Here is a 12,922-nt window from a genome sequence, read left to right on the forward strand (position 1 = left end):
CAGAGAAATGGTTTTGACGAGCACATGGGCTAGGCTGGCGTGAGATGCCACCGATTAAATTTACTTGGCATAAATCATATCTGTCACGACATGAGGTAGGTTATCAACACAGTGTCTCTATGGAAAGTGAGAATGCCAAAACAGTGGGGGCTGCGAACAACAACAGAGGTGGGCCAGAAATCTGACATGCTTGCTGTAAAGTCTGTACCTGATTTGTTTTTATTCCAAAAAATTAAAGCTGAATTTGGGTCAATTTGTAAACCCATGGGAAGGAATGGCAGCAGTAGGTAAATGCCACCCTAACACAGATACACTAGCTTGCCTAAAGTATTCACTCACAAATCCACATCATTGAATCCAGGTGTTCCAATCACTTCCATGGCCATATGTCTATTAAACTAAGCACCTAGGCCTTCAGACTGCTTCTACAGACATTAGTGAAAGAACGGGTCGCTCTCAGGAGCGCAGTGAATTCCAGAGTGAATTCCAAAGTGGAAGCGATTGGGAACGAAAGTGAGTCAGCCATGAAGTGGTTGGCCACGTAAAATGACGGAGCGGGGTCAGCGGTCAGCTGAGGTGCATAGTGCGCAGAGGTCACCGACTTTCTGCAGAGTCAATCACTACAGACCTCCAAACTTCATGTGGCCTTCAGATCAGCTCAAGAACAGCGTAGAGAACTTCATGGAAAGGATTTCCATGGCCGAGCAGCTGCATCCAAGCCTTGCTTCACCAAGCGCAATGCAAGTCATCAAATGCAGTGGTGTAAATAGCCGCCACTGGACTCTAGAGCAGTGGAGACGTGTTCTCTGGAGTGATGAATAACACTCCTCCATATGGCAATCTGATGGATGACTCTGGGTGGAGGGGGGGATTATGTAGGCTGGCAGAAACAAGGCACAGGTGAAAATCATCAGCTACTTAGCCCACTGGTTCATCCCAACTGGCTTCTACATCCTGCATCCGATGCTCGGCCATGCCCCCTTCTCCACACTCAGATTTGAGCCTAACGAAAGACTGGTTCATTACAAAGGCTGTGCATTTTGTTGTAGACCAAGATGTGTATTTACAGAGTAGGTTCACACTGTCGTTACTTAAAAATGTCAATCGCCCATGCATTAGCTCAAAGTAAGATCTATTTTAGGAATATTTCATGCAAAATATTTCAGAATAATTTAAATTTTAACAAACCGATAAAAAAAAATTTGTGGAACAATTTGTGGAATTTTGGTTCCCTAATGAACCTTTCAAGGGATTATTCTTTGAAGAAATTTTTTATGCACACTGATTGAATAAAGGAACCATTTTTTTATCTTTATGAATCACTACGTAATGTAAAGGTTCTCTACCAGGGGTTCCCAAACCTTTTGTCTTGGGTGGCCAAAGTGCAATATTTGTGGTGGGCCAAGGGCCAAAAAAACAAAAAAGCAATACAAATACCACATCAGTATTTTTTAAGTATTAAGTATATGAAAAGTTTCTCTGAGGTTGAGTGAGGGGGTGATAGGCCAAATTAGGCACCTTAAGGGGCCACACTTTGGGCATCGCTGCTCTAAACCACTTAAAGTTCTTCCCACAGCTTTACATCTAAGACAGGAACCATTTAGAAACCTCGATTTTTTACGGTTAGAACAGCAGATACCAGGAAAAAAGCCCTAGAGAAGCTATGATGTGGACCAAATCACCTTTTGCCTTGGAAATACGAGTAAGAAATGAAAATGATGCCTTTGCCTCAGCAAAGTGATAGCCTAATAGTTTCCACATCGTAAAATCACAGCTTGCTCCCTATTAGTGGTACAAGCAGGATGGGCTGAACTGAACCATGGCCTAGGACGGATGGCTGAGGTTGTTACCTGTGACCTGTTGACCTCTAAGGTCACCATCAACATTGCTACAGCTTACTCACGCGAGAAAAAGTGAGCGCCAGTCTCGCCGAGTCACTATAATTCAGGCTGCGGCTGGGTATGAGGCTTCATTAGAAAGGCTGTGACCTACAAATAGCACCCCTGCTTTCCACCACCCGCAATAAATTCCCAAAATGGCGCCTGCCAAGCAAGCCTCCCTCACTCCTTTCATTAAAATAGTTAACAGGCGATCAAGCAAGACAGCCGACTCCCACACACACCAACAACGATCTGCAACCAGAGCCATAGGAGTGGCATGTCTCCCTTTAAAACTTGATGATTTGATTGCTTTTGACTGGTCATTAATAACTGCAAACGTTACTACAACCTCTGATTTTCTGCAAAGTTCCCCGGAGCTGATAGGCCCCCTGGGAGACCACAGTGTCAACCCGAGCTGTGCAACGCACCAAATATTTAGCATAATAGCTGGTTACTGCGTTGGTGTCAGAAGAAGCTGTCAGCTCCAGCCCTCTGGCTAATTAGATAGGTGAGGGTGTACTGTTTGTTTCCACACACTATGGGCACAATGCCAGGACCCGGGGGGCACCCAATGCCCCTTTAAATCACACTGATATGAAGTAGAAACCCTGACCAAACATGGCAGAGAGAGACAGAGACAGAGAGAGAAAGAGTACTAAAGCTGAACATCTTCTCTGCTTTCACAAATTACCATTTTAAACAACGTAAAGCCCAAACGGTTGAATGTACAGTTTTCAAGTCAAGTCAGCTTTTCTTTTGCGCAAAAGTCTGAACACTCCCAGTCAAAATTCAGTGAGCACATCCTCTACAGGGAATTAACTAAATCATTGTATTTCGCTGCTAATTGTAGTTCACAATCTGTATTAATTTACGCATTTATACATATTAGAAAAAAATTATAATAAAACAAAATTTCCATATTTTTTGCACAGGCCATATTTTGAGTGCGTTTTCGCCCCTTAACATGTTAAATTCAGCAAAGAAAGAGTAATTGTGCTTTAAAATGTGCAGAAGTGTCTTCTCTGTGAAGGACATGTTCACGTATTTTCACTTAGAACATCACTAGGGTGGTCCAGACTGGATGACTGTACAGTGCAGCGATGAGCAAATGTTTTAGGCACTTGTGAAATCCTGGCAGTCAGTGTTTATTTGCTCAGAAAACACAAATATTAGAACAAATACAAATGATATCAACACTATGAGTGGTGATATTATGTATGACAATGTGTTCATTTAATCATTACCTCATCTCTCCTCATAGTAACTCACTATTATTTGCAGTTTTCATCCAACACTTGTTTTGGTTAATTAGTCATTCTTTAAATGAATTAGGTGTGCTGGTGGTGGAATTTAGCAGATGCATATGATGGATGGGAGGCATCCAGAAGAAACCTTGAACCAAAACAGCTCAGAATAATTGTTCTGAATAAAAAAAAAGTGTTAATCTTTACTACATTATTGTTTTCATGTTATCACTGTTGGAAACAAAGCCGTGTATCTCTGAAAAGGTAACCTTACCGGAGAAGAAATATTTTTAAAGTAATTTTGTTTTGGACCATTTTATGAAATTTTAACACACTGCAAAGTGTAACTGGAGTTTTCAAATAAGGCAAAAAACGTGGAGAAAAATCAGAGACTGAAGGTTTTTTTGTTGTTGTTGTTGTTGAAAGCGATGATGTAATTTAATGTTATACTGCCACTGTTTGAACCTAATTACATTTTTTAAAATAATTTTTAAATAAATGTCAGTTTCTTTTTAACAGTCATAATCTAAGGACGAATGGATCAACATAAATGGTTGAAATCACTTGAAATAAAATCCTGTTACTTTTTTTTTTATATAATTTTATTAATTTTATTGAGCATTAAGAGCCTGTTTTCTTTCTGCTGTGAAGCTACTTTTGGAGATTGAAGCAAAGGCAAAAACACTGTTACTGCCCAGATAAATAGTTTGCTTAGGTGCCTAAAACTTTTACACATGCTGTTGGAACAAAACCTTGTATCTTCATTTTGACATCATTTGAAAATGCCTGTTGCTTTTTATATTGTGTGTAAATATCAGGATGAATGGATGAAAAGAAACAGCCAAAAAAAATGTCTGGTTACATTGGCTTACATTAAAAGTAAAGAAAGTTTTTTTTTTTCTTTCTTCTGTAAAGTTGTCAATGTATATATATATATATATATATATATATATATATATGTGTGTGTGTGTGTGTGTGTGTGTGTGTGTGTGTGTGTGTGTGTGTGTGTATATATATATATATATATATAATATATGCAAAGCGCTGGAGATTTTTAAAAAGCTGTGGGTCATTGAGAATCGAATCGGATCAGAATAATACTCTTAATATCCTGTATTTAAAGAGTGGAAATAAAGCACTGATAAGAAATAACGGTGAAAGGTTAATGACTGTATGTTATTCCTAATGTTGTTTCCAATACATCGCTGTTGTCAGAACAAAACATAATATCTTGAAAATTATAACTTTGCAGGGGAAGGAAAAAAACCTGCTTTACTTTTGTGTAAGACATTTTTCCCAAGTTATTTTCTGCTGTTTCTTTTGGTCCATTTGTCATGAAATTTACCCACAATGGAATGAAATTTACCAACAACAGGAATTTTCAAATTATGAGAAATATGGATATATATATATATATACACACACACACACACACATATATATATATATATATATATATATATATATATATATATATATACACAAGGTTTTCTTCCGACAGCATATATACTAAATTAATACTGCATTCTACTGAATAAAAGGGTTGAAACATATAAATATTTGCATCTGACTTACTATGTTTAAATCTGTCCTGTATAAGATATTTCTGCACAAGAAAAACATTAAAAAATCTAAGCTTCTGCACATCATATTTAAAACAACTATTATCCCTGAAATGGATTAAAGTTGTGGCCCTAAATGCTTAAGAATTGTAGGCCTCCTATGAATTCACACCAAAGTGCTGGAGAGTAACTTTTCAAGCCGTCTACCAGCAAGACGTTAGCCATGCTCAGTGCGCAGTCTCACTAACTGTGCCACATGCCTCTGTGACACCTGCTTACTCCCTCCTTCCCTCCTTTGTCCAGCAGAATCAGGTTTACTGTAGGTTGTACCAAAGCCTGTTTCTGCAGAGAGAGCACACAAACGCTAAGCTCTGGCTAAATATCCTTATCTGTGCTGTGTTTTCATGCATGCATTGAGACAGATGTGCATAAACACACAAACTCTCGCCGCCAGAAACACACCCCCTTACCTGCGTTCAGTCTCCTCCCCATTAACACATCACAGTGGCCTAGCACACTTCCTTCTCCCATTACCTTCATCTTCTACTCCTTCCTCCCACATTTCTGTTGGGCTCCTGGGTTTGACGCAGTGTCGTCTAGCAGCCCGGCGGGTGACGAGACTCTATTGAAATCAGGCGCGGAAGAAAAGTCACTTGTGCTAATCTTGAGAGTGTGGCCACGGTTGCCATAGTGAGCTGTTTGGTAAGCATCAGGGAAGCTAGCTGCTGCCATCTGTCTGTGAGGGGTCAAACTGCAGGCGCTTGGGAGACCATGAGAACACTTTACAGCAGAGTCTAGTCTATTAGATCAGAGATGACCGGGGTTCAAAGGTTGCTTCTTTAGTTTAAGGACTGGCACTAAGCTAATATAGCTATCAAGAAGTGGCAATTCCACCAATTAGCATCTCTAACAGACTTGTTGTCATACATTCGGCCTTAACCAGCAGCAACATTGCAGTGTGGTCCACATTGCAGAAATGTGACCTAAACAAATACCAAAGTGCTCATTGTTTATGTTTTACACCACTTTATTACTCCTTTTAAACCAACATATGACGTCTGTTATGAACCTTTTCGCTTCATTTCTCTACATTGTTCCATAGACTGCTACTGCTCGTCAAAATGAGTTAAGTAACACTGTTTCATTTGTTTGTTTGCTTATTTGTTTGCTTGCTTTTTGTTTGTTTAGTGCTGTCAAGTCAGTTCCGACTCCTGGTGGCCACATGGATAGTGTTTCTCCAGACTGGTCTATCTCTTGTTTGGGTGTTCTTAATGGCTTGATGGAGTCCATCCATCTTTTCGCTGCTCACCCACTTCCTTTTTGCTGTCAACATCATTCTTGCCCAGTTCACTGATTCTTCTCCTGGTATGTTCAAAATAAGAGTTACAGTTTGGTGATCTGGGCTTCAAGTGAGACTTGAGGCTTGCTTTGATCAAGAATATGTTGCTTTGTTTTCTTCGGCATCCAAGGTACTCGTGAAAGTCTTTGAGAACACCAAAGACAAATTTTTCTTGTGCTGCTTTTTTTTATTATCTAGCTTCCACATCCATAAAAACATAACAGAAAAGACCACAAACTGGACAATTCCGATCTTGAGCTGTAGGGATCTTATCAAGCTCCTTCATCCTTGTTCTGCTGAGAAATGACCTGTGTCACATGTCTTGACTGCTGGACCCTTTATTGTCAAAAATGAACAAAAGTAAGAAAAAGCTGTCGTCTTCTACATCTTTCCCATCACTGGTAACATCAGCAATCTTCCTTGTTGTCATCATCTTTGTTCATTTTGAGCCCCATCTTTTCACATTGTCCTTTCATTTATCTTGCTAGGACCTTCAAGATAGTCCTGACTTTCCAGTCTAAATGTTGTGTCATCCACAACTCCAAGGTTACTGATGCTTCTTCCACCAACCTTGAATCCAGTCTTGAATCCTCGATCATCTTCATCCAGTCTTGTTTCTCTCATTATATATTTTAATAATGGTAATTATGTGTAATAATCTCTCTTGCATCTCAGTCCTCACAGATTACTGAAGACGCATTAAAAATATATCTAAAAATTGACTCTTAAAATTGAACTAGCTTTCTTATGGGGCATTCATAGCCCATTGCAGATCATGTAGGCTAAATGATATAGTCACTGCAGCTAGGCTATAGCATGCTGATTTAGCTAGCAACATTAGGAGTCTAATAAAAGCCCATTTAAGGTGTTTGCTTTTTAAAAGTGAAAACCATTAACTGCCCTTATAAAAACGTATTTATTTATGTTCTGAGACAAACTCTCACATTTATATCCTAGCTCTTATGTCATATGCCTAAAGTATGTGTTGCAGACATGTACATGTCCTTAAGAAGTCACTCTGGGTAGCATAACATCTTGTGTAGGGGTAAACATGGAGGATATTCAGGTCTTTTGGCCAACTCCTGCTACACGTCCTGCCACTAGCATTGTGGACGACCCCATCCATCCCTCGCACAGACTTTTTTCACCGCTGCCATCTGGCAGAAGATACCGGAGCATCCATGCCACCACTGCCAGGCTCTGCAACAGCTTGGCTCCTCAAGCAATCAGGTTTTTAAACACACAAGAACTTATCTTATCTTATCTCATCTGAAATGGTAGAAGTCCGGACTTTAGTGTTTTAAGCTAAATATGGCCACAAATGCGAGTCTATTTGAGATGCTAGCTGGTGCAGTATAAACATCTTTTATGAAACTCTTTCAGCTCCATAGCACACATTTACCCTCTACTGCACAATGTTGTCATATGGAAACAATTACTTTACCTTAATTTTACTAAAAAGCACTAAAATAAAATCAGTGTTTTCTTATTTAATTGTGGAAAAATGGTATTTTACTTTAAAAGGACAAATACTTCATGACATCACACGACCAGGAATTCTTATGATGGTGTTGTTATTACCACACATTCCAAATTCCAATTAAAATTGTATTCATTTCCAATATTTGTACATATTGGGTCGTACATTTCACTAAGTATAAGCTGGATTTGTTTGTTCTCGTTTTGAGTTAAAGAATAAAAGGATGTTTTAGGAGAAAATATGTAATTTTATGGTGCTTATTCTTTATTTTTTAGATTTTATGGTGCTGTGGTACGATTGTGCATTGTTGCCAAATAGCAGCAATCTACCAAGTAGCCCATGAAAATGTTTATAAATAAATTATTTTCTTTTAAATATTTAAATTGTTTAAACAATGTCAGATAAAAAAAACGAAACACATTAAAACATTAGGTCATGTTTAAGCAGCAATTCATGGCGTGGAGGGTTAAGAAGCAAACTTCAGACCTCATGTCACATTTGGCTGACGCTCTTATCCAGAGCAACTTACAATTTGATCATTTTACACAGGTAGGCGAAGGTGGTGTTGGGAGTCTTGCCCAAGGACTCTTATTGGTATAGTGTAGGGTGTGTAACCAGGTGGGGATTGAACCCCAGTGTACAGCGTAGTTGGTGGAGGTGTTACCCACTACACTAACCAACCACATAGCATGTCTTTGTTGATTGACTTCATTTAAGTTTACAATTCTTAAAATTTCATTGCTTTAATTCTGTTCTAATCACATTCTGTGACTGGAAGACGAGGGAGGCACATTTACTACGTCACTTTCTTGATGCATTTGTGGTCAGACAAAAATGTCCCTTGAGTTCTCGTTCATGTAAAAGCACAAGCTGTCATACATGTTTAGATCACTTGGGGTGCAAATGCAAGTTGTAAAGAAAAAAAGAGAGAAAATGAAGAATGAACCCATGATGCTGCTTTCGTCTCTGCTGTGATGACGCAGTTGATTAAACAGCCCTGATGCTGTCGAGGTTGCACTGGGATGCTTTAGCATTTATATGTACTTCCTGACCATCTCTGAAAGTAACACATTGAGTGACCACAATGTGTTTCTAAAATGCATTGGACTTTGTTCACACACATACAGGTAGATAATACCACTAACTTCCACATAGCAAACTGGGGTTTGATTCCCCACCTAGGGAAGAATACCATGCTACACCAATCATAGCACCTTGGGCAAGACACTTAACAGTACATTCACCTACACATATAACAAAAATCTAACTGTAAGCCATTGCAGATAAGAGCATCTACCAAATGCATAAATGGAAATGTGCATAGCACTGTGTGTTTATGATTGAGTCACCCCAGAAATATGTCAATGTCAGTTGTAAAAGGAGCCTAAAATTTGTATTTATATCAATGCAATGGACAAAGTTTCAAGTTATAAGATTTCTACTATTATTGGTTTCAGCCATCATTGCATTCTAAGCTTATGTGGACCTTCCACATACCTTCCTTTCATACCTACCTTGCAGAGACATGTGTGAGCAAAGACTACTGCCAAATAAGTAGCAATGGGCCTTATTCACCAACTGTTCTTAAGAAGAAATCTCTTCTTAAAACCCACTTACCCATTTTTTTTCTGTTGTTCTTAGGTAAGAACAGAATCTATGCACAAAGGTTATGCACAATTCTGTGGTTAAGGAACACATTAAGATATTGGTGAATGAGGCCCATTGTGAGTAGCATTGAAAGACCACTGTAGACTTTGACAATATGCTTCCACATTCAAAGGACCGTTCTCTCTAGTCATAAAATCAAGTTGCACATTGTTAATGGGGCTTATGTAAACGTCAGATGTCTGTTTCACAAAGGAGTCTGTCAGGACTGAAAGTGGAATGGGAGACTGTCTTATTCATTGCTGTGTAACTCAATTAAGAGCACGGTAAATGTTCTATTTTACTGTTCCACCCTAAAGAATGCAGCTAAAACATATGTCGCTTGCACAGACACACATTTCATTCCATCATGATTCGTTCCGATGAAAATGGCCTTTTAAGAGACATTTTTCGAGGACGTTTGATGAGACGGCACACAGCATTTTAATTTACACTAAGTGGCCCGATGAATCACTACTCAGTAAAATTGCATTCATGCTTAATGACTTCCAGAGGCTGAGATAGATGCTCAAATCTTCCCACTATTGCTGCTCTCCTTTTTCTTCCTATACTGTGAGACAAAGGCTCTTAAAAGCTTTGCTTTTGTATGGGAATTCTCTGGATTCTCTTCATGTATGCTGGCCAATAACTTTGGTACCAACAAAGCAACTCACATAAATATTTGTCTTTAAAATTTCTACTGTTATATTTAATCTTTAAAAGTTATTGTGCTAATATCATATCATTCCAATGTAATTATCCTGCTATATAATGTAATTTCATATTTAACGTGGTGAATTGCTTAAAGATTTACATCCGTATTCAGTTTTACATGAATGCCAATTGCCTTTATTTCCGCTTGTTTGTGTCAAGATGAGAAACTGAAAAAAATATAAAAGATAATTTTCTTTCTTTCAGCTTGTCTCCTCTTTGACCTACGTGTAAAATGTGTTCTAAAATCCACTTAGAATTTGAAATTAAGTTTAGCATCTATTCTTTTGACACAGTTTCTCAGCTTGTTTCAACGAGCAGAGATGATTAATATGAAATTATACCTTGCTTCCTTTATCTTTAGTAATAACTCCTACTCACCCAATCCCTAACCCACTGAAACAATTCCCTAAACCCACTGTACTGCAGCATTCCACTCTCCAAAATGCCAGACAGGAAACGTATAAAGGACTAACATAAATAGCAATCAGATCAAGAGTAAACCAATCAAGGGCTCGGTCCCCGAACTTACAGCAGACGATTAGAGGGTGCATTACCTTCTAAACCATCGTGGCGAATCAAGGCCCCTCTCGCAGCATGCTACGCACAATTAGCAGCTTGTTTTACTCAAATTAAACCTAAAACCCATTCTGGAAGCACACACTGTCAACAAGCTGGAAGCCTTCACTTCCCTCCCACAGGTACATTTAAGCCCTGCTTACATTGTTTTAAGCCATTACTCAGCGGAGAGCCGAGCGCTCTACTGTTCACTAGCAAGTCATCTTAGTGTGTCAGTCAAAACAGACGTGCATGGTTCACGCCAGAGGGTCTCATAAAATTGCAAAGTACAGATGCATAGATCAAGTCCATGATTGCTGCCGGAGCTTTAGTTTACCAAAAGAAAGAAAGGCCCGTAGTCTTTTTCTTCTCTCGCCACAAATACGGCACCCTAATGAGTTTTATGGTGCTATATACATTAGCTTTAGCTTTACTAGCTCACATTAGAGACTCAGAAGTGGATTGTATTTCATGGGAATCCACATTTATGACACCCGCAATGAACATGAAGTCCTTTTTTCCCCCAAACTCTGCTACTAGGAGTAATTCAGAAGAATCCATACTCACTAACCTTAGCTTCATTAGTTCCAATTTGCTCTGCATTATGGATTAAAATGCACAAAAATGGGTCATCGCAATTCACAGTGGGTATGTTGAAGACATTAATAAGGTGAACACGTATCGTTTTTCCATTCTTCTCACATGAGTTACTGTCAATGTTCAAGAAACTGGTCACTAGCATTATTCTTCTCTGGATGCATTTCAAGGGAATCCACAGTTATTCGGTTGATGCCTATAGGTACATATTTACATTCATGGCATTTGGCAGACTTACAATTTGTTCATTTTATGCAGGTAGGCGAAGGTGGTGTTAGGAGTCTTGCCCAAGGACTCTTGTTGGTATAGTGTAGGGCGTTTACCCAGGCAGGTATTGAACCCCAGTCTACAGCGTAGAGGCAGAGGTGTTACCCACCACACTATACCGTCCACATAGTGAGTGTGCAGTCTTTTCTTTCTTTGACTTCTTTCTATCAGGAATTGTTAACGATTCAGAAGCCTAATCAGTTAAATGTAGTCATACTCACTAGCATTAGCTCCAGTAGGTAGTATGACCGTGCAGTGAGTACTAAATTATAACAAATAGGCTGTTTCATGGGAATTCACAATAATTCAGTCAATTAAGCGAATGTCCAGTCTTTATTCCTTCCCCTGCTATCAGGAATTGTCAACTGTTCAGAAGCTGAATCAGATTTATGTAAATAAACACATTAGCTTCATTAGCTGACATTACCCTGTATTGAGTCAAATTGAATGAGAAGTCATACCTTTTCATCCCGTATTTTGACCTATTTCAGAAACACTGTATCAAAGGGGGTCATTCAGGTAGCTGAGAGTTTTCACGTGAAGGTGGAGGTGATGGGCGGTAAAGGCGAAGCAAGATAATATCGGTTGACATTGTTTTTCCCACCTGCTGGTGTATGGTGATGTAATCAAAAATCCGAAGGAGTTTAGAGGCGAGTAAATATCGCCTCACTTTGACCAAACATTCCAGGAGAAGAAGAATTTTGTGTTTGAAACAGTATGAAATGATGCATCTTGCTTAATCTGTCCAGAGTGAACTAACAAGGTCAACTTTTATTGCAGGTTGACATTAAAAGTTTCAAAGTGTTTTTTTTTTTTTTTCTCTCTCTCTTCCTCTGGCAACAGGAATCCTAAGCGATTGGGAATCCTGATCAATTTTATGTGGCTATACACATTAGCAATAGCTTTTTATTAATATGACACTGTACTGGGTATAAAAGTCCACGTAAATTGGAAGTCACAGTCTATTTCTATGGATTTCCGTGATATTTGGTTGGAAGTGAGATATGTTTCCGCAGTGGGCATTCTTTATTCCCTTTTCCATTTCTCAGGACGCATCAGTGGCTAAAACTTTCTGAAGTTGGTTGTTTCCCTGGAAGCCACACTGATTGGAAAGTTTATCACAATCCATGGCTCTTCTAGCAGCTAGAGATGAGCTGTGGTCTACAATGCCAATAGGATGTAGTCAGGATTTAATATGCACACACCTGGACAGTATCAACCCCCGCAGTCCCAGAATGTACCTGGAAACTAGACATGCATTTCCTCTCTATTCTCTCACACACTCAGCCCAGAGCCCATTTTCTTCATGTCTGATTATCCATGCGTTCAGGGGAGGCCCGTGCTGAGTAAACAGAAAAGCAGGCCACAGCCCTGCACTTATAGAGCGCGTACGGTTTCACTCTCCGAGCGGCCGCCAGCCCACACAGCTGTTTCCTACTAAAATAACACCAAAATTCAATTCAACAACCTAATGTTTCAGACAACCAAATTGCTCCAGTGCTCACCCTCCCTTAGTGAAGCATGAAACTTTCCACAAAAACTGGGGGGTATGCCCAAACAGACGAGGAGACAGCGAGCAGACACATGGTACGTGTTTGAATGTGTGTGTCTGTGTGTCTTTCATTGTTGCTTTGTTTTCA

This window comes from Pygocentrus nattereri, chromosome 2 (assembly GCF_015220715.1).
Source record: "Pygocentrus nattereri isolate fPygNat1 chromosome 2, fPygNat1.pri, whole genome shotgun sequence".
Lineage (NCBI taxonomy): Eukaryota > Metazoa > Chordata > Actinopteri > Characiformes > Serrasalmidae > Pygocentrus > Pygocentrus nattereri.